Source organism: Oncorhynchus mykiss, chromosome 4, assembly GCF_013265735.2.
Source record: "Oncorhynchus mykiss isolate Arlee chromosome 4, USDA_OmykA_1.1, whole genome shotgun sequence".
Taxonomy (NCBI): Eukaryota; Metazoa; Chordata; class Actinopteri; order Salmoniformes; family Salmonidae; genus Oncorhynchus; species Oncorhynchus mykiss.
In genome coordinates, this window is record NC_048568.1 from 12927220 (window position 1) to 12950290 (window position 23071).

The 23071-nt window shown below is 40.8% G+C and overlaps 1 protein-coding gene across 2 annotated transcripts in view; it reads left to right on the plus strand.

The window, feature by feature from the left end:
- The first annotated feature begins 895 nt into the window (after positions 1–895).
- The window catches only part of LOC110521046 (ankyrin repeat domain-containing protein 6), a 53478-nt gene continuing 31302 nt past the window's right edge, over positions 896–23071 (plus strand). The window contains exon 1 of one of the 2 annotated variants that reach the window (XM_036975667.1): positions 896–1021. The gene's annotated coding sequence lies outside the window, so the exon portion shown is untranslated. Of the gene's footprint in view, positions 1022–5962; positions 6398–23071 lie in introns of those variants that run through there. The other variant, XM_036975666.1, reaches the window with a different exon arrangement.

Sequence of the window (23071 nt, forward strand, 5' to 3'; positions counted from 1 at the left end):
CCCAGTAATGTGCAATCCATAGATTATGACCTAATTTTTTTTTTTTTAATAACTGGTTTCATTGTATGAACTGTAACTCAATAAAATATAGAGAAATTGGTGCATGTTGCATTTATATTTTTGTTCAGTATACCTTGCTGCCATGCTGTTTCTTTGTATTCTGCTGACACTTGCTGGTCAATGTATGAATAGTGTTGCCCTAGATCTAGTCTTTAAGGGAAACCTATAAAACTATATGCACTTTGCAAAGTCAGTGTTTGGACACTCCAAATTGCTGTGCGTGTCCAAGAGTGAGACGAATGGAGCATTCTCAAACGTAATAGGCATTCTGTGTGAAATGTCAATATACATTTTTAAAGCAGAACTATGTCACCTAACATCAGACACCCGTCAGTCCTAGAACACAGGCAGTGCAGGATATTCCAATGTGCAGAATCCATTTGAGAAAATCCTCAGTCTTCAACGTTTGCCGCTTCACTTCTCACCTGAACAGGTGTGCTTCCAGGTTCTTCCACATAGGTGCAGATTTTTTTCATTTAACTTGGCAAGTTAGTTAAGATCAAATTCTTTTTTTAAATGACGGCCTACAGGGAACAGTGTTCAGGGGCAGAATGACAGATTTGTACCTTGTCAGTTTGGGGAGTCAATCCAGCAACCTCTCGGATACTGGCCCAACCTCTAACCACTAGGCTACCTGCCAGATGAAGGAAAGGACACAAGCAGAAGAAGCTCCTTTGGCATCAGACTAATTGGCATCACCTAGACTTTACTATACTGTTCTCCTAAAATCCTGTTACCACAAGAAATAATAAAAACGCATATAGTGTACTTGCCCACAATTTTAAGGAGACTCACCCCAGTCACCACCAGATAGCGCTTGAGAGCGGTGATATATCTGCACTCCATTAAATAATGTTGAGCTGAACTTTCTCTAATAATTCCTTGTGAATAGGTTTGCTAGGCTGCGTTGTCTGTCAGATGCACACACCCGAAATAATTTCACATCAATTATGTCGGCAAGGTACGTTTTTCTTCTCTAAAAAGTTTTGAATAACCATGAGTAGCAAGTGTTCATCCACCTTATTGTTGAGGGGACGTCACAATCCAGTAAAAACAGTAGCTAAGTGCGTCATTATGTTCATGTGAATGTTCTGTGTTTACAGTACGTCGACATTTCTTTACTTGTTGCTTAGCCAGTACAAAGTAAACAATGTAAGAATTTGAAATTACATAGCAGTATTCGTGAAATTTCTTGTTACAATGTTTTAAAAGATTGCCACACGCCATGCTGTTCATGCTAGCCCACATGAGACAAAAAAACGATAGTATGCTATGGTTAAATACTATAGGTTTTCACTGTAGTGTTTTTGCAGACTTTACTATAGTTTTCACCATTACAAAAAAAAAATGCCGTTTTTAAAGCGCAGGAAAGTGCAGTTACTGCAGTGGACTGTTATTTTGCACGCGGTATTTGCAGCATACTGCAGTTATACCGCATTAAGCAAATAAGGCCCAAGGGGGTGTGGTATATGGTCAATATACCAAGTCTAAGGGCTGTTCTTATGCACTACGCAACACGGAGCGCCTGGATACATCCCTTAGCTGTGGTATATTGGCCATATATCTCAAAACGCCGAGGTACCTTAATGCTATTATAAACTGGCTACAAATATAATTAGAACAGTAAAAAAAAACATGTTTTGTCATACCCGTGGTATACTGTCTCAAATACCACGGATTTCAGCCAATCAGCATTCAGGACTCGAACCCGTTTATACCTACAGTTATACTACAGTGTACTGCAGCTGTACTGCGCTCTGACTGCAATCTTTTTTCGTAAGGGCATTGTAGTGTTTTTGCAGAATAAACACTACAGTGAAATCTGTGGTATTTGTTGTAGTGTTTTGGACATGACTATTATACTGTAGTATTTACAGTTTACAATAGTGTAAATACTGTAGTAAAAAACTACTGTAGTATATACTATAGTAATTATTGTAGCCAAATACCTCAAACCCCTGAGGTACCTTATTGCTATTATAAACTGGTTTCCAATGTAATTAGTGTAGTAAAAATAAATGTTTTGATATACTCGTGGTATACCAATCAGCATTCAGCGCTCGAACCACCCAGTTTATAATGTAGTATTTACTGTAGTGTTTTTGCTTTATTATCTTTGACATAGAAGTGGGGGGTTTCTTCTTAAGGAAACCTACTGGACCAAAACAAATAGGCCTACTCAAAGAGCAAATTTTCCATAACCTGTTTTGAAACTGCAGTAAAAGTGCAGTAACTGCAGTCAACTGTGGTATTTTGTAGTTATTCTGCACTGTAACTGCAGTTACACTGAAAAATTACTGCAGTAAAAAAAAAAAAGTGTTATTTGTAGCATCCTGCAGTTATACTGCACTCTAATTACAGTTGTATTACAATGTACTGCAGTTATACTGCCCTCTGACTGCATTTTTATTCTGTAAGGGTGAGGGGAATGGGCAGGGTGTATGCAAATGAAATACTGTAGTATATACTATAGTAATTACTGTAGTGTTTTTGCAGACTAGTGTGTTTGTGGAAATTACTGTAGTATTTACTGTAGTGTTTTTGCAGACTAGTGTTTTTGCAGACATTACTGTAGTATTTATTGTAGTGTTTTTGCGGTCTGTAGTACACTGTAGTATTTACTATAGTATTCTACAGTATACTACCAAATTCTATAGTAAGTACTACACCTCATCGAAGTATACTACAGTGTGTAGTATAGTATTCTACAGTATATTACAGTTTACTACATAATTATATAGTAAGTACTATAGTATTCTATAGTAAACTGTAGTATTTTTTATGTGGCAGCTCAGTCATTCACTCACTATTTTGCTTGTGTTGTCAATTATGTGGTGCAATTTGAGCACTGAATAAGGAGATGACTGTGGGGAACTATGGGAATGCTGTTACTGAAAGTCAGCCTTCCAATAACAGCTGCCTGCCCAGTGGGGTTCTATGAATCTGACAGAGAAATTACTGTCAGATTTATGGGACCTTCTTATGTGGGACTAGCATGAGTAAAAGCAGGAGGCTTGCAGTATCTTTGAGGTGTTTTCAGTTTCGTTTTATTACCACATATAGATGTATTTGTTTTGAAGATACTGTTGCTACTTCTTACAGGTAATAAGTTACATCTGAATTATTTGGGAACGTTATTGAACAAACTCAGTTTTGGATTTTTGATGAATACATCCCATTAGTTACCTACTTCTAAACAGAACAGAAACAGATCTTTACAAGCCTACTCTTTACAAGTTTGGAGGTTCATCTGAAAATGTTCTACCTTGCTTGTTGCTTTGAAATGGCTGCTGTCCACTTAGGTCCCTGAGTATTGTTAGGTGACGTGTTTGTCTTAATGGCCTGCATCAAATTACAAACACAGCTAACTCGATGAGGGGTATTGACCACTTTCAAACCATAGATGCTATTGCAACATGGTATATCATACAGTAAGGCTCAGTATTAACAGTATTAATGCAGACCGATAACCTAGAGCAATTCTACCCTCAAAGTACAGCAGGTTACAATGCAATGACTTACACTGAGTGTACAAAACATTAGGAACATCTGCTTCTACCATGACATAGACTGACCAGGGGAAAGCTATGATCCCTTATTGATGTCACTTGTTAAATCCACTTCAATCAGTGTAGATGAAGGGGAGGAGACAGGTTAAAGAAGGATTTTTAAGCCTTGAGACAATTGAGACATGGATTATGTATGTGTGCTATTCAGAGGGTGAATATTCAAGACAAAAGTGCCTTTGAACAGGGTGTTGTAGTAGGTGCCAGCAGCATTGCAGTGTGTCAAGAACTGCAATGCTGCTGGGTTTTTCACATTCAACAGTATCCCTGTGTGTATCAAGAGTGGTCCACCACCCAAAGGACATCCAGCCAACATTAATTGATTTTACCTTTATTTAACTAGGCAAGTTAGTTAAGAACAAATTATTATTTTCAATGATAGCCTAGTGGTTGTTCAGGGGCAGAACAGCAGACCTGTACCTTGTCAGCTCGGGGATTTGATCTTGCAACCTTTTGGTTACTAGTCCAACACTCTAACCACTCTGCCACCCCTTGCAAATGTGGGAAGCATTGGAGTCAACATGGGCCACCATCCCTGTGGAAGGCTTTCGACACCTTGAAGAGTCCATGCCCTGGCAAATTGAGGCAGTTTTGAGGGCAAAGGGGGGTGCAACTCAATATTAGGAAGGTGTTCCTAATGTTTTGTACACTCAGTGTCTGTTACCTGGGTGATGAAATCATATAATAGAAAAGTACTTCACTGTACGACTCTATTTGTACCTGTACATGCTTCTTAACTACTATCTACACACATCAAGGTAATAAAACAAGTATATATATATATGTATATATATATATATATATATATATAATAACAATAAAATAAGGTCAAAGCCAAGGCGGCTCAGGCGGACAGACAGAATATGTTTTTCACACCTAAGCTATAACCCTGCCTAATGTGGTCAAACAAAGCCGCTGTGCTACCGTTAGCCTCAGCTACAGGTCAACCCAACACAAGAATCTCTCACGGCTCCCATGGATGAGAGCTGCTGGTAGGTCAGGTTACAACCATCTCCACATCTCCAGGGCGTAGAGCAGGAATCACAAAGGACTCGCTCTACCACAGGCAGAGATATCTGTGCACGCTCACGCTCTTATTAACAGTGGCACTTGAATAACCTCCCAAGCTCACATCGTCTAGGTGAAAGGATATGACGGAGGCTGGCCCTTAAGAAGCTGCCATCACGGGGACAGGCTGCCACTCTCCATGATGTGGTTTCTGTGTATGAAACTGTATCCCTTCACTAAGGGTAGGACACCCAAACTTTTCTTTTATTTCACACCTTTTCTTCTGGAATGGGAGGAGATAGCAAGATACCCACCTCTCAAAAAAGTTGAACTTGTGATTGCCACACTCTCTCACAGAAGCTGTTTCTCAGTTGATCAATTTCCAGTAATTGGCTCAAGACATTTAAAAAAAAAAATGTCCACCTTGACATTATGCGCTATTGTGTGTATGCCAGTGACACAAAATCTCAATATAATAAATGTTAAATTCAGGCTGTAATTGAACAAAATGTGGACTAAGTCAAGGGGTGTGAATACTTTCTGAACATGTAAAGTGGGCCTTCGTCACTGGTATTCACGTGAGAATGTGGATGTGAACCCAGGGCTTTTGCTTGTCAAAACACTGCCTTCGTGCGCTCAGACAGTCTTCACTTTTATTAATGTGGGAGTAATGATTAATAAATTAAGAAAACACAACAACTTAATGGCATTTAATGGTTTATTTTGGACCCATAAAATAAAGGGTTACCAATATAATTAATATGCAATATGAAAAGGGACTCCCATTTACAGATTTTGGAAACTCCAGAAAAAGGGAGCCAATTCTGCTCTAGGCAGGACTCGAAACACCATAAGTATTTTCAACCCTTTCCGTGTTCGTGCTACCCATCTCTGGCAAGGTGTTGCACAATTCTTCATTATGTTGCGTTACAACACACCATGTCAATATGATGTTTCAGAAAACTTCAGGATGAATGTTTCAGCACACCTTCCATCTGTCTCACAACATGTGTTTCAATACTCCAGCAAAGTTAAGGTTTCGGCTCATCTAAGGTGGTGGCAGCTCAGTTGCCACTAGTTTTATTGTTAGAACGCACTTCATTTTAACAGTGTACTTCAGACTTAGTAGAAATTATGTCCATATTTGGATAATCTCGCATACCCCACTCACCTAATTTAGTTGCTTGTATACACCCCCCCCCCCCCAAAAAAAAAATGTTGGTCATTGCTGGTTAATGATAAACTAGTCTACTCAGTAAGATGCATTTCATAGCATGACATGAGTAGCCTGTTGAGGATAGCACAGAAATAACCGGAATTGCCTTTCACTTTCTAGTAGGAAATAAAGTGACAGGCCAGTGAGAGGGTTGCTGTCCCATAGGGTGGCGCCGGGTGCAGAACCGATGGACTGCTTCTCTTCCCAAATAGTGGGATTGTATCAGCGCTCCTTCATTTCACCTCATTAACAGAGGCTGTCACAAGATCTATTGATATGCAAATTGGACAGGGCGGGTGGTAGTGTGAAGACAAGCTCGGATTGAGTTTACTTGGGAGTTGGGTCTCAGTGCGCGTAGCTCCCGTCCCATCTGTTTTTACTTTCTGCCTGGATAAACTACGGAGCCATCGACAGTCCCCTCAAGCTTCTTGTTGTCTTTCAATGTAAATAGCCCGCACCGCTTCTCGTGCTTCGAATCGGGTTTATCTTCCAAGGATTTGTAATCGGACGGAGAGTTCGTCTGGCGAATTACGCGCGGAACATTTTGGTATGAGCTCAATATCTGATACTTTTTGCTATGATGTATTTTTTTCCCCCGAGCAGATCAAATCATTTATTGGGTTCCTTTATTAATAATGTTCAAATCTGGGACTATGTGTAGCCTATGCTGCGTTGGTCAAATTACATTTCTTGGCCATTTGGATTATTGATAATTTGAGACCAAAGTTGATGCCTTTTGAACAGTTTTATGTTTAGCGGGACATCCCTGGTCCCAGATAGGTAGTAGAATTCCACGTGCCCAAGGGGTACCAACGACAATGCCATATACGGTTTATCTAGGCCTATATGAATAAAATAATGTATTATCTATTTCAGTATATGTCCTTGCCTATCAGGGTGAAGGAGAGGGAGAAAGTTTTAAATTGAGGGGAAAGTTGGAAAAAAACAGGCATATCAGAGAGATATACACAGGCAGCCACATTTGGCTTCTCAGTGGACTGTAAGCAGAGCTTGTAAGTAAGGGCCTTATTATTGTCAGAGTCAATTACAGGTTGAGGGTAATTACCGTGCTAAGAAGAAATCATTAGCAGAAATCCCCTAGGCTGTACAAACCCCCATTTAATAGAAAGAAAGCTTATATAAATGTAAAGAAATGACTCTGTTTTCTTGGATAGATTTAGATTGTTAAGTAATCCATTCTGAAGCGGAAAATACATTCACTGTTTTTCATATGCAGAATAGTTAAGCTTATTGCCTTTCATCATTAGAAAGACACTCCAAGGTGGTGCATTTATGTAAATAGGTGCATGATTGAGCGTCATCCACACTCCAAGGGCTAACTGTCTGTTTCAAGTAGATTTGATCTGTGTTTCTTGAACTACAAACAAAGTTCTTTCCCCTCATTACACTGGCCTCCTCCAGCTAGATTGTTTTATGTGTTTTTATGGATGGTAAGAAATAAGGACATGAGAAGTCAAATGCTGTAATTTTCTGTTAAACATACTGTTGGGGAAGGGAACTCTGAGACAGTCTCTGAAGCATTCCTTGGGCACCTGAGTGGGTCAACAGTCTTAGGCACTGCATCTAAGTGCTTGAGGTGTCACTAGACACCCTGGTTCAAATCCAGGCTGTATCACAACCAGCCGTGATTGGGAGTCCCATAGGGCGGTGCCCAGTGTCGTCTGGGTTTGGCCGGTGTAGGCCGTCATTGTAAATAAGAATTTTTCTTAAATGAGTTGCCGAGTTAAATAAAGGTAATAAAAATGGAGCTGCTGAACACCTTAGTGATGACAGATTTGGTAGACATTTCTGAGTCACAGAAGAGGATAAAGGTGTCCGCATGCTTCCCAACCGGAAACATTTGTGCGTATATTATGAAGACGTTTTTCTCGTTTTTGGCTGTTCGGGCACACTGCATGTTTCTCGAGGCAAGGCGAAGTTCGGAGCCAAAGTCTACTCCCCTTCGTCAGTGATTGGTCAACAGTCGGGATTCTTCCATAGTCTTTGTTGTCTTTCAACGAGAGAGACTCATTTTCATGCACATTTTTTTCATTGAGAAATACAGCACCAAACATACTGAGTTTGAGTTTTATTTACATGGACAGTGCACCGTTTGAGGAAAAGTGACGGTTTTAGCCAGCCGGCTAATTTTCAACCACAGTCCCTGGGCAGGTCATTGAAAACAATTGCATTAACAATACAGACAAACAATGAGCAGTGAGCACATGCAGGTGCAACATAGGACAAGCAACACGTAGAACACAGTCAGAGAAATGGCACAAAATGCAAAAAAACTAAATATATAAAAGCTGCAAAGTGGTTCCACACCTCACAAGCTACAGATAACATGGAAAGCGGCAATAGACAGCTAGGAATTATGTTCACAAGTCCGATTGACCTTTAGCCATGTCTTTATGTTTTTTTTGTGAAGGTTTGACAGTTGCGTGTGTCTAATGGCAGTGTGTTCTAGACATAGTCACCTCTCATGGCAGACCTTGTGGATCTGTTGCCATGGGTTTGGGTTTTCTGTTTGACTAAAGTACTAAGTGGAGGGGAAGCCAGACCATTTAGGATCTTTAATATTGCATAAGTTTTTCCCCAACTCAGGAGCTCATGCCCTCTGAGGATCTAACAGTGATGATGGCTATTGGGCTTTCTATCAAGCTTGGGCCCAACTAGTTAAGCAGTATGTTAAGTAGGGGAGTATCATAGCATTGAAGTACAGTTTTGCTACCTCTAGTCAAACAATTTCATATGAATTGGAAATTAGATAGGTTGAATTTGGTTATTTGAGTTACCTTTTTAACCTGCTTTTTAAAAGAGAGATTGGAATCAAGTATTATGCCAAGGTACAGTACTTAAAATTGTATATCACCTAGAGCTTCTCCCCTGACACATAGACAGACATCTGGCTCAGAAGCATCAGTTTCCCTCTTTGTGAAGAAAATGCAGACTGTTTTTTCCCATTGAGATGCAAACATGAGTCACTGAGCCACTTTGTAAGATGACCATTACAGTGGTGAGTTCTTGTGCAGCTTGTTGTTTGCTCTTTGCATGCACATATATCACTATGATCTGCATACCTTTGAACTTCAGACCCAGTACAGACAGAAGGCAGATCATTAAATGTACAGGCTGAACAGGAGGGGCCCCAGTATTGACCCATATGGCACGCCCACATCATAGCTAAGGGTGGGAGACAGCTCATTGCTCACTCTGACACACTGGGTTCTGCCTTCAAGGTATGATTTCATCCATCTCAAGGCACCGGGGGAAATGTTGAACTTGGACAGTTTTGTGATGAGAATGTCGTGGAAATTCATACACAGGGATACAAAGTCAATCTTAAATGAATAATTGTTTATTGTCAGCTCTGGAGAGGTTCCAACCAACTCAATGCACCATATTACACATGTCAATCAGGAGCTCTACCTGGGCAGACGCAGAAGTTGTCTTATATACGACTATACACAGACAAGTTATATTTGCATGATTTAGCATAATTAATTAATCATGACTGTTTTGTTTCATTCAAGTGACCGACCAATACTGGTTCATAACATGTGACAGACCAACACCTCACGAGGCTTCTTTCTCTCTAAACTGAGTCCTTGAAACTGAGATATCTTTCATTCCTTCTCAAAACACGGTCTGGGCGTAGTGCCAAATTGCAGCTACTGATAGTGAGGATTTGTACAGTCAGACACTTGCATGAACACAGAAATTGGTTATTAGAACAGCACATGAATAGGACAGAAATTAGTTCTAAGAAAATCACAAACATTCAAATTCCCATTGCAAGAACCTCATGGTTAACAGTATCAAAAGCTTTCCTTAGGTCTAGAAATACAGCCACAACAACACCCCCTTTTGCCCATCTTGGACTTGGACACATTTTCCAGAATAAAGCAGTTGGCCGTTTCTGTGGAGTGTATTGCTCTGAAGTCAAACTGCATGAAGTGTAATGTGAAGGGATTGTTGTTGAGGTGGGCAATCAGTTGCTCTGCTACACTTTTCAGCAACCTTCGACACCACAGTAATGGGCCTGTAGTTACTCATGTCCACAGGGTCACCTGATTTAAAGATGGCCGTTATTATGGCCAACTTCCAGACCCTTGGACCCCCCCCCCCGACCAATAGATGTGTTGGTGACCTTAGTAATGGGGCCAATGGGTGACTCTTTGTAGTTTTTAAGAAAGGTAGAGTCCAGCCCAAACACATCTTTGGCTTTAGAGTTCTTTAGTGAGCTAATCACCTTGTTTACCTCTTGACTCAGAAACATTTTAGAGCATGATCTCTTTCTTTCATCAGTTTCCAGATTTCTCCATTTAGCCAAGGAAGAGTGCTCTTTTGGCCAGGTTTGTATTATATCTTCTTTAGGAAGCCATTTATTGTAGTTTGGATTGTGGACAGAAACCTGACTGACTATCAGCTTCCACATAATTTGTATAGGACAAGAGATCATTCCAGATAATTCCCTTAATTATGTTTTCAAAATGATTTAATTCACTCTTAGGTATTCTGAGCGGATCAGGCTTTCTAACAGTAGAGAGGTTAAACCTGTACTTAGAAAGCTTTCTGGCTATGAGTGTCAGGTTATGATCAGACAACCCAGTTACCATATTGAATGATTTAGTCACTCTTTCTGGTTTAAAACACCTGACGTGTTTTAGTCACCCTGGTTGGCCCTTTAACTAGCTGTGTGAGTTCAAAGGTATTAGTGATCCGTTTGAGGGATTTCCTACAAAGACTTGTCTTCATAATGAATGTTCAAATCTCACACTAAGATTACCTCTGCCAAAATCACATTCCCTAAGCATGTTATTAAACTGATAACAAAACACACTTTTGGTGGAAGGTGGTGTGTAAATTCCAATAAGGGTAGAAGACATTTGGGGACAGTGTAACGTTTAGGCCAATACATAATAGTTAATTATCACGTTATCAATTTGTTTACAATGGAAATGTTCTTTAATATAAATCAGACCCCCTTTTCCTTCAATCCTGTCTCTCCTGATAACATTGTAGACAGGCACAATCAAAGCAGAAGATGGAGCCATGTCTCTGAAAGGCAGCGGAAGTCGGTGAGAAGATGTTGTAATTTGATCACTTTTTGGAATGACATTGTGAATGTTCAAGTGCCCCCCTAGTAGCCGCTTGGAATTAGCTTGCGGGTCCCAGATGACTCAAGCAGGATTTACACATTGAAAAAAAGGAAAATTCAGTGTTTTCTGATGGCTGGGTTTAGGCCGTTTTGATTAGGGGCGGTTCGGTAGTACAATTAACTATCCCTTGCACTGGAGGCGGGGAACTATTTAAAACAGCTTGCGTGCCAGAAGCAGAGTCGGGGACAGGGCTGTGGCGGTGACCAAATTGTCAGCCGGTGATTGTCAAGCAAATAACTGTTGGTCTCACGGTAATTGACTGTTAATTAACAAACATATTTAGCTCTCCTGGCTTCCACACACCTTTGGAACATCTACATTTTAAAAAGTCTAATAAATCCATGTAATATAGCCTACACCTTCACAATAAAACACATTATTTTGGACAGGTCTAAAGAAGCATGATATGAAGAACATCTAGTCTATTTCAGAAGAACAGAATACCATACTCTGAGTTGTCCTTATGTTAGATCCTGATCTGGCTATGCCAAATGGCTGTGGGCTACACTAGTTCATTTAGCAGACAAGCGTTTTAGAATTCTTAGCATTATTTTATAGTATGAAGAAAACAATTGAACAAAGCTGAATGACATAAATATTTCCTCCAAATGATTAGAGGAAGTGCGCACATGCGGCTATTCTGTGTTGAGAAGTTAAAGAAATAGGTACTCCTATATGCTTAATTTAGAGTTATTAAGGTAACTTCAGTTGTTCTACAAACGTTGGGCTGCATGATGTGACTAATGATGATTTGAAAAAAGTCGCTTGAAAGGCATGAGCTCTAATGTTTTAGATAAAATAACAGCATCTGGAGGATGCCGCACCACCCTCCCTTCGGTCTGCCATTGTGTGTGGGACGATGAGATGGAAGCAAACTCCATCTCATGTGCACTGCAGAAACATGCTAACCAAACAGTGCTAGGTGCCTGCGCACTTGTAACTTTGAGAGAGTAAACCTTTTTTTTAAAAAAGATATTCTTCTTAGTTAGATGTAAAATTGCGCGATCTCTAAGATCTCCCTGTGAAAATTAAATGACAGATTTCTTGAGTTATTTCAGATTCAGATTATTTTGAGGAAGGGTATACTGGCTACTCCTTTAAAATGACCTTCACTTGAAAAACTAGAAAAAAAAGCGGCAATAGTACTGTTTGTCCATTTAGAGACGCTGTAGCCAGTATACGCATCCTCAAAAGTCAGAATTAATAAAAGATAATCAATGACAGATTTCTTGAGTTGATGTTTTTGACGAGAAGGTCTTAGTCATGGAATTTTACATCTGACTAAGATGTTTGGTGCAGTGTTTCATTCATTTCTTATAGAATGACAAAGAATTTACTGAAGAATCCCTACTGTTGACCAATTACAGACGAAGGGGCGTAGACTTCAGCCACCAATTTCGGCTTGCCTCAAGAAAAAAGATGTAGTGTGCCCGAACAGCTGAAAAAACCCTTACCGAAGTCCGAAAATAAATTTAAAAAACTGCAAAATGTTGTCATATTATATGAACAAACTCTTCGGAACCATTTCGGCTGGGAAGCATTCGGACGCCTTTATGAGGGCTAATCAGAATTCTCCTCAACCATATTAAAATTGTAATGCAGAGATGAACCAGAACCAACTACTCAGTTTTACATATTAAATATGTGACAAGAGACATTAAAACTGTGACATAAAGGGAACATAACCGAAGGAAATTATGCGATCATGCATTGTGCTGTAAATAATATCCCCATTTTATCCAATCAATCTTAATACAGTATGTGTGATTGAATTATGTTTGTCTGAGGGTGATGCATAGGCCTCGCCTAATTGTGCATTGGAGTATAGCCAGTGTCTTCAGTTTTGTGTTTATCATGAAAGCGCTCATCATGCAGTCAGTGTGTGTAGGAGTTGCCTAGCTGTTTCCCCCGCCTGGCCGTCTCTTGGGTTCCCTGGGGAGCTGATTAGCGTGCCAGTGTGATGGAGAGGTCAGCGCGGCACCAGGTGTGTAACTGGGAAAGGATGACCCATAATGGACGTCTGGGGCTGGGGGCCCATTAAACTTATATGAGATGAGGAAACCAGATAGTGTTATATGGATGAGATTCTTTTTACATTGATTACGGTTTCACTTCCCAGGTGGTGAGACAATGCCTATTATCAACGTACAAGATAAATGAGAAGGGAGAGGAAGGAAGGGGCCATTTAATGATGGGTTACTAGCCTATTACTGCTATGTTGTGTATTTTTTTGTTGTTGAAATTTTAGGGAATTGTGTGATTGTAAAACAGAAGTGCACCTTTTGACATAAATAGTAGGCCATTGAATGAGCAAGTGAATAGCCTGGTGGGACAATAAAAATATATTTCTTTACTCCTTTGCCTTGCAGGTGCTCTAAACCTCTTTATTGGTACAGTAAACGCTTGTCATTATCCACAGCTCCTTGCTCTTTCAGCACAGCCACATCTGCGATCATTAAGTGTTTTAGCGCAGAGGATTTAAGGTGTTTCGCCTATATTAATCTAGCAGCGTGAGGCCACCACTCCAAAAAATATTTGAAAAAACATACAGTATATATATATATATACATATGTTGAGAATGGTAAAACGTTTTCAGTGTAAATTTCAATGACTAAAACCAGATAAAGTATGTAGAAAGGATAATGGAGCTATACATTACATCCGGAAAGTATTCAGACCCCTTGACTTTTTCCTCATTTTCTTACGTTACAGGCTTATTCTAAAATGGATTAAATAAATGTTCCTCTTCAATCTACATACAATACCCCATAATTACAAAGTGAAACGTTTTTTTTTGTAAGGACCCATAGTTGACAGTGCATGTCAGAGCAAAAACCAATGCCATGAGGTTGAAGGAATTGTCTGTAAAGCTCCAAGACAGGTTCCACATTTCTGTAGCATTGAAGGTCCTCAAGAACAGTGGCCTCCATCATTCTTAAATGGAAGAAATTTGCAACCACCAAGACTCTTCCTAGAGCTGGCTGCCCGGCCCAAACTGAACAATTGGGAGAGAAGGGCCTTGGTCAGGGAGGTGACCAAGAACCCAATGGTCATACTGACAGAACTCCAGAGTTCCTCTGTGGAGATGGGAGAACCTTCCAGAAGGACAAACATCTCTGCAGCACTCCACCAATCAGGCCTTTTTGGTAGAGTGGCCAGATGGAAGCCACTCCTCAGTAAAAGGCATATGACAGCCCACATGGAGTTTGCCAAAAGGTACCTAAAAGGACTCAGGCCATGATAAATAAGATTCTCTGGTCTGATGAAACCAAGATTGAACTATTTGGCCTGAATGTCAAGCGTGTCTTCTGGAGTAAACCTGGCACCATCCCTACGGTGAAGCATGGTGGTGGAAGCATCATGCTGTGGGGAGATTTTTCAGCGGCCGGGACTGGGAGACTAGTCATGGTTGAGGGAAAGATGAATGGAGCAAAGTACAGAGCGATCCTTGATGAAAACCTTCTCCAGAGTGCTCAGGACCTCAGACTGGGGAGAAGGTTCACCTTTCAACGGGACAACAACACTAAGCACACAGCCAAGACAATGCAGGAGTGGCTTCAGGACAAGTCTCTGAATGCCCTTGAGTGTCCCAGCCATATTCCGAACATCTCTGGAGAGACCTGAAAATAGCTGTGCAGCAACGCTCCCCATCCAACCTGACAGAGCTTGAGAGTATCTGCAGAGAAGAATGGGAGAAACTCCCCAAATACAGCTGTGCCAAGCAAGTAGCGCCATACCCAAGAAGACTCAAGGCTGTAATTGTTGCCAAAGGTGCTTCAACAAAGTACTGAGTAAAAGGTCTGAATACTTTATACATTTGCACACAGAAAAAATCAATAACCTGTTTTTGCTTTGTCATTACGGGGTATTGTATGTAGATTGATGAGTAAAATTTATACAATTATTTTGAAATAAGGCTGTAATGTAAAAAAAAAAAAAAAAAAAAAAGTGGAAAAAGTATACTTAAAAATATAAACGCAACATGCGAAAATTTATACTTAATTTCAGTCAATTGAAATGAGTTCATTAGGCCCTAATATGTGGATTTCACATGACTGGGAATACAGATAGGCATGTTGTTCACAGATGCCTTAAATTAAAGGGTAGGAGGGGTGGATGAGAAAACCCGTCAGTAAATGGTGCAAACACCATTTGCCTAATGCAGTGTGACATCTCCTTCGCATAGAGTTGATCAGGCGCTTGACTGTGGCCTGTGGAATGTTGTCCAACTCCTCTTCAATGGCTGTGCGAAGTTGCTGGATATTGGCGGGAATTGGCACACTGTCGTACACGTCAATTCAGAGCATGCCGAACATGCTCAATGGGTGACATGTCTTGTGAGTATGCAGGCCATGGAAGAACTGGGACATTTTCAGCTTCCGGGAATTGTGTACAGATCCTTACGACATGGGGCCGTGCATGATCGTGCTGAAACATGAGGTGATGGCGGTGGATGAATGGTACGACAATGGGCCTCAGGATCTTGTCGCGGTATCTCTTTGCATTTAAATTGCCATCGATAAAATTCTATTGTGCTCGTTGTCCGTAGCTTATGCCTTCCCGTAACCCCACCGCCACCATGGGGCACTCTATTCACAATGTTGACATTAGCAAACCACTCGCCCACACTACGCCATATACATTGTCTGCGGTTGTGAGGCCGGTTAGACGTACTGCCAAATTCTCTAAAACGAGGTTAGAGGTGGTAGAGAAATGGTAGAGAAATGAACATTACATTCTCTGTCAACAGCTCTGGTGGACATTCCTGCAGTCAGCATGCCAGTTGCCCGCTCCCTCAAAACTTGAGACATCTGTGGCATTGTGTTATGACAAAACTGCACATTTTAGAGTGGCCTTTTGTTGTACCCAGCACAAGGTACACCTATGTAATGACCATGCTGTTTAATACACTTCTTGATATGCCACACCAGTCCAGTGAATGGATTATCTTGGCAAAAGAGAAATGCTCACTAACAGGGATGTAAACAAATTTGTGCAAGAAATTAAATTAATGAAAAATATTCTGCCAATGGAACATTTCTGGGATATTTATTTCAGGTCATGACACATGGGACCAAAACATTGCATGTAGCGTTTATATTTTTGTTCAGTGTATTTTCAAATAAGATTCTTTGAGATCTAACAATCACCAAAATAAGACAGTCATGACATGGGGCCACCATTGATTTATTTATGTTTCAGTCACTCACATAGCATGAAGAACACGGCATAAGCCTTGGCAAAATGTGTAGACATTAGCTTTGAAACAGCAACATTGAGTCTCTGCGGCCAAGAGGTCCTTTTAAAAAAAGTGGGTCTGAGATGGTCCACCCCACCCCACGCTGCTGAAACATATTGATGTTTGTTTGGTCCTTCTTTTCAGAGGCAGGCTGAAAGGAGATGCTCCAAACAAAGCAGTGGGAGGAGTAAGTCTTCTCTTCAGGCTGCGCCTCAGCCTTCATTTCACACAAATATTTGTTAGTCCTCTGCAGCTGGAGACTGGGTGACAAGGCTGGCAGACCCTTTGCTGTGCAATTGGTAGTGTGTGTGTGGGGAGAGGGGCATTTCCATATAAACAAACCTGTTCATAGGAGCGTGTCAAAGGAAAGCTAAGAGTCTGTTTTAGAGAAATATATATATGTATATACAATTTTTTTTTAATAAGCAAAAGCTTTGATTTCTGGTCAACAGATGGAAAGCGGGTCTTTGAAATACATCAAAACATAATAATGCTGAAGTAAATACCCTTGGCCAAAAATATCACTTATTTTTAGTTGGAGAAATCCTTTGCCTTCTTGGACTGTAAGTTGAAGAAACATTGCCTTGTAATTATATTACCAAAACTCCACATATCTAAGATATTTTCTAATTTCTCACCCTCATGAGGGAGGATATTGACAGTTTCCATAAGTAAGCAATAAAGGTAGACCTACCAATGAGTGTTTTCACTGATATAAAGTTTGGTATTGAATTATTTGTTTTTTTTTATTGCTTTGGTACTGGTACTATTTTCACAAGTATGTGGTACATTTTCACAACTTTTAGTACAAAAGTGGTCCGACTTGAAGCAGCCCGTCATTTTGTGCATACGTTTGGATGTAAACATCTCATCACACAACCATTTGATTCATATTATAAGTTTATTGGGAAATGTAATAGAACATTGGGTTAATCACCAAAACACAGCATAATATATTTTCAATTGAGTCATTTTAACTGCCAGTTAATCCAATAGCATATAATGCAAGATAAACGTTTCAAATCGCCCTTAGAAATGCTGAAAGTAATATGCTATAGTACTGTAAATTACAGCAGATTACAGTTTTAGGCAATGCACTTACATTACCCAACAAAATTGACAGAAAATCTATAATTTCCATAATATATACCCAATGTGTAATCAGTCATTTTTCAGATACATTTGCCACGTACAGTAGGTCTAATGAAATGTAATGCACGCATTCATTTGCATCAAGCCTGTCTTGAGCATTTGGCCATAAATTCTCATCCACATCACAGTGAATGTCCTCATTCACTACATAATGAGCTGATGATGGCGCCGAAGGAGATGGCTGCCGTTTTACGTGCCCCTAACCAATTGTGCCATTGTGTGTTTTCGCATTATTTGTAACTTAGTTTGTTCATAATGTTTCTGCCACCGTCTCTAATGACCGAAAAGAGCTCCTGGATATCAGGATAATGCCCTCGTGCACAAAGTGAGGTCCATACAGAAATTTGTAAAGATCAGTGTGGAACAATTTAACTGGCCTTCATAGAGCCCTGATCTCAACCCCATCGAACACCATTGGGATGAATTGGAACACCGACTGCGAGCCAGGCCTATTTGCACATCAGTGCCCGACCTCCCTATTGCTCTTGTGGCAGAATGGAAGCAAGTCCCCGCAGCAATGTTCCAACATCTAGTGGAAAGCCTTCCCAGAAGAGTGGAGGCTGTTGTAGCAGCAAAGGGGGGGATCAACTCCATATTGATGCCCGTGATTTTGGGAATTAGATGTTCGACGAGCAGGTGTCCACATACTTACGGTCATGTAGTGTATACTTGTGATGGTTCACAGTAGCATCACACACAATCACCCTTTAAAAATACATTTTTTTTATAGTATAGTTCCATTATGATGTTGTGAAATAGCATGTGCATAAAATAGTATCAGTAATACAGTATATAGTGTTGTACTTGAACATACTCGGCCCGCAGTTGTTTCCCCCGGTCGTCGTTTCTCTCAAAAGGCACCGGGTAAATGGGTTTCATAGATACCTGGTGTCTCTTCAAAAGGTGGGTGTTTGTTGGTAGGTTGACTGATGCCACGTTGGCAAAGGTGTCATCGTTCTCCCCAATGGCCTGCTTTATTTCGGACAGCCGTATGTCATTCCTGGCCCTCAGCATTTCCACCACTGCTGTTCGGTCAACACACGGCCACAGACAACACCATGGGGTCTTCTGTCAATTCTGAGGGTAGAACTGTCAATAGATCATATTGAAACATGTTTTGTGAAATTTACATGCGTTACAATTTAATTTACTGTAAATTTAATGGTAACGCATAGTGCATATCCTTCAGACTTACCAGTTTTCTTGGCGAAATGTTCTCAAGATTGAATGTATCTTTTCAGATTGAGGTGAACTAAATTTGACCGCCTCTGCAATTGTAAGGCCTCTGTTTACCACGTGGTCAACGACGATGGTCCGGACTTCACTAGACACAACAGTTCCCTGCCGTCTGCCTCCCTCTCTCTGATGGGCCCCTTTCCCACTAGCTCTTTGATGTCTTCCTCTCCCTTGCTGTCTATCCTGCGTCGTGTTGAAAGAAATTGCAAGTGTTCACACACCCACTTTTATATGGTGGCCAATTGTGGTTCAATTAGCAACAACGAGTAGTCATTATGTATGGTTATGATGTATCTTACGTGTCATTTTGTTTATACTTTACAAACACACATTTGTGAGTATTGTGAGCATTGCATTGTGAAAGGCCATTACTTTTTCTGAAAGGTATTTCATATAAAGAAAGTTTGCTGTGTGAGTGTTGTGTGTTGTACTTAGTCAATTGAAAATGGGCTTTAAAGTTATTTTAAACAGCCTTTTTGAATATCTATTTTGATTTTTGTACTAAGAGAAGTGAAATTTTACCATATACTTGTGAAAATAGTACCAAAGCTATAAAAAAAAACTGTAAGTGATTAAAACTCAGTAACAGAATTACTGCCATTGAATTGGTCACAATGGTAAATCATAGTAAACAGAAACTACCTGCTACTGTCCTCCCTTCCACTGGCATACTGTTATGTTCAGCTCATCATTTTTTTCCTTCGCTTTCTGTCGTCTGGTGGCCAAAGCAAGACTGTGAAAACAGTCTGGACAACACCTCCCTCTCATTCTCTCTCACTGCCACTCTCTTCTCTCTCCAGTTAATGTCACCTCTCCCGGCTCTTACTGACACCTCCCGGGATACCTACCACCTAACCTCTTTCCATTTACTGTAACAAGCATTCTCACCCACTGAGCACCGACCGACAACGGACGTCCGTGGACGTTGAAAAATAGTTGAAATTTGGTCAGTTGACCCTGGCCGGAGCCAATCTGAACCAATCATGGACGTCTATGTTTCACAAGTTTGGGTTGTTCAGTACAGTGCAGTAGAGCACACTAGTATTATGTACTGTATTGTTCTATACCCTACTCTACTGAACATATCTTATTGTATGTACTCTACTGTACTCTACTGAACTGTGCTGTGCTATGCTGTACTGTACTCCACTGTACTCTACGTTGCTGTACCGTGATTTACAAACGTTTGAAACTTATTTGTCTATGATTGTTTCAGATATGGTCTGGTCCGGACCAACCAATTGTGGTCTTGTTTGGGGGCGGAGTTCATTACAATAATAGCCCGTGTGTAGGCTAATATCCAAATATGCAAAATACGGATGATGCATATTTCTACCTTGGTGTGCCTTATTCAGGAAACATCACCATTTAAGAGAATGATATTCATATCCATAATGATGCATTTCGGTGTAGTACAGATCAGGGACCCATGATGTAATTCCGTTACTGTAATTCCGTTACTGAATGTAAATCCACTTCACCTACTCTAGTTCGATAACCAAAATATTTGTTTCCAACTCAAAGTGTAATGTCATAGCTGACACTCGGGTTCTTCCTGCAGACATCTTTGAAACGTAATCGGAGCAGATACAGATAGGATCTTAATTTGACCACTCTTGTTGCTGAGAATTTCCCTGCGCTACAGGAAATGAGAACTTGTAGTGTATGTGAGGTTTACAAAGGCTTTTAAAGTTTGTAATTTCCACCTTAAAATGTCAGACTTGATATGTCCTAATGAAAAATGTAGCAACCAATACAAAAGAAATTCCATGAATTATAATCCATAAAATAATTAACATTTTCTGTTGCTGCAGTATAATATTTCTGCTGTAGAAACGGGCTCAAATGACGATCCTACACATGTATTTAACAGAGTTTTTGGAAAAGGTGGTCGCATAAAAAACAACATAGATTTTCTGTTACCAAACTTTGTCTTCCAGTAAATGTGTTTTTGGAAAATTGTTTGTGTTCAAAGTAGTCCTTTTTGCATAGAGTTGTATGGTTTGTTAAACTTTGAAATCAGTGCTTTTTGTCTGGCATACATTTTAAAGTGAGAAATCTGAGTCAAAGCGTGATTCCATTACCGTTGAATTACCCAGAGGGAGAGAGAGAGATTTGTGTTTGACTGGCCTCTCTCTGACTAACACAAGGGGCCTTTTCTGTTCAGTGGTCCAGGACAATGAATCCAAATCAGATGATTATGATAACTAGATTGGCCAGAGTCTAGAGTCTTTGGTCAGTACAGTATCTCCCCACAGCTGGAAGTGTGTGTATACTACTGTGGCAGTGCTGGTCTTGTGACAACATCCTAAACCTCACTTATTCATTGTCAATGTCTGCATATGAGGCTGAAGTCTTGGCTTGCTATAGAGGTTACGACCCCTGGTAATACCTTTGATGTTGAGTTTCTTCGAAGTGCTGTTAGCGTTATCTCCAGTCTCACATCTGGCAGGCATCAGTAACACACAGAACAGCTTAATTATCACTGTCTACCTACCTCAGAGTAACAACAGCCCAGGAGTCTTTCTTCAAGGCTGACACTCACCAGTCACGAGTTTTGGAATTGGGTCATTTGAAAGTATATGATCTGTATTTAGACTATTTAAACTGACTGACTATTTCGATTTTGTGATTAGTGATGACCATAAATCTCTGATTCAGAAATAAACTCCTTGATCTGTGTGTGTCAGAGGTTTCCAAGGCGCCACCCCTGGAGGAACCGGGGCTATGAGCTCTGAAATAGATCTTGGGATTAGCAAAAGGGTCAACGTTTTGATTTAATCTCTCTCTTTCTCCTTATCTCTCTCTCTGCTCACTCTTTCTCTTGGCCCTTTCTTTCTCTGCCCTCTCTTCTCTCTGCCATCTCCTTTCTCTGCCCTCTCTCTCTTTCTCTCTCTCTGCCTTTGTCTCTCTCTCTCTCTCTCTGTTTCTGCCTCTGTTTGCTGGAAGTGGGGGTGGGGAAAGACAGATGGCTGAGTTTGACTAAATACTGGGGACTGGGGAGCCAATCCTGCTCTGGACTGAGTGCTCGTCTCAATCATTGTCCAATCCTGTCACTGATCCTTGTTCCATACTCCGCTGGGGAACACCACTCCAGCATGGAGCATGACCACAGAAGCCACAGCTACAAGTTGTATTTCCGTCAAATGTTTTTTTTTTTTTTAAATGTGCTGCCAGAAAATCAAATAGATCACAATCCTTTGGGGTCAGACTCAGGAATCTTGTCTCTGCTTACTTCATTACAAACAACAAAGATGCAAGCAATAAGGGTCCCAGCCAAGCTGGCGGCTCACTGAGTTAGTGAAACTGGTCCAGCAGATGCCCTGAGACATAAAAAAAAACAACACAAGCAAGGCCTTCTTTTTCAATCCAGAGGCACCTCTCATCTTGCTGTGGCTTCATGGCTTCTTATGTAACCCCCTCTGTCCCCATCGGCGCTAGAAGGTTTATGTAAGAGTAGAGGGAGATCTCTAGAGGAGAGCTACAGCTGGTCCAGAACTCAAGAGGTCAAATCCCTGTGTGTTAGGCTAGCCTATGCCCCAGAGCATGCTAAAGAAAGACGTACTGTTGTTGTGGTGGATGGATGTGAGCTTAAACAAATGGAGGGAGAAAGTGCCCTCACTGATGGGAATGTTAGAGACAGCCGGCAGCGACTTAGAGCACAAACACGTTCATTCTAGCGCGTTTGTTATATGTTTCATTGTGTGGATGTAATGTTGTTGTTTGGACCGGCTCCATCCTGTGCTGTGCTGTGTGGATGTAATGTTGTTGTTTGGACCGGCTCCATCCTGTGCTGTGCTGTGTGGATGTAATGTTGTTGTTTGGACCGGCTCCATCCTGTGCTGTGCTGTGTGGATGTAATGTTGTTGTTTGGACCGGCTCCATCCTGTGCTGTGCTGTGTGCATGTCTCAGGTGGAGGTGAGCATCGCTCTGACTCACTCTGCAGTACATGAAGGCCCGGCAGTGTTGGCTGGCTCCCCGTACTGTTTCTGTTGCCAGGTGTCTGAAAACATTACGCTGGACTCCCTGGGGAACCGTTTGTTTCTGTCAACCAGAATAGCGGTTGTGGGTTTTCTTGACGTGCTTCATGGATATCAAGTGCTGTGCAGTTATTCAGGAGGTGTGCAGTTTTCTCCTCACTTATCGTTCTTGGCACCTACCAACTGACAACTGACTGCTTAAGTTCCATTGAAGATTAAGCGCTGGAAAATAAAGCCGATCTAGAGGTGTTAAAACACTTTAGACTTTTTAACTTTGGACTAGGACTGGGCGATATATCGTGTTCAAATCACATCAAATGTTATTTGTCACATGCGCCAAATACAACAGTTGTAGACCTTACAGTGAAATGCTTACTTACAAGCCCTTAACCAACAATGCAGTTTTAAGAAAAATAAGTGTTAAGTAAAAAAATAGGTAAGTAAAAA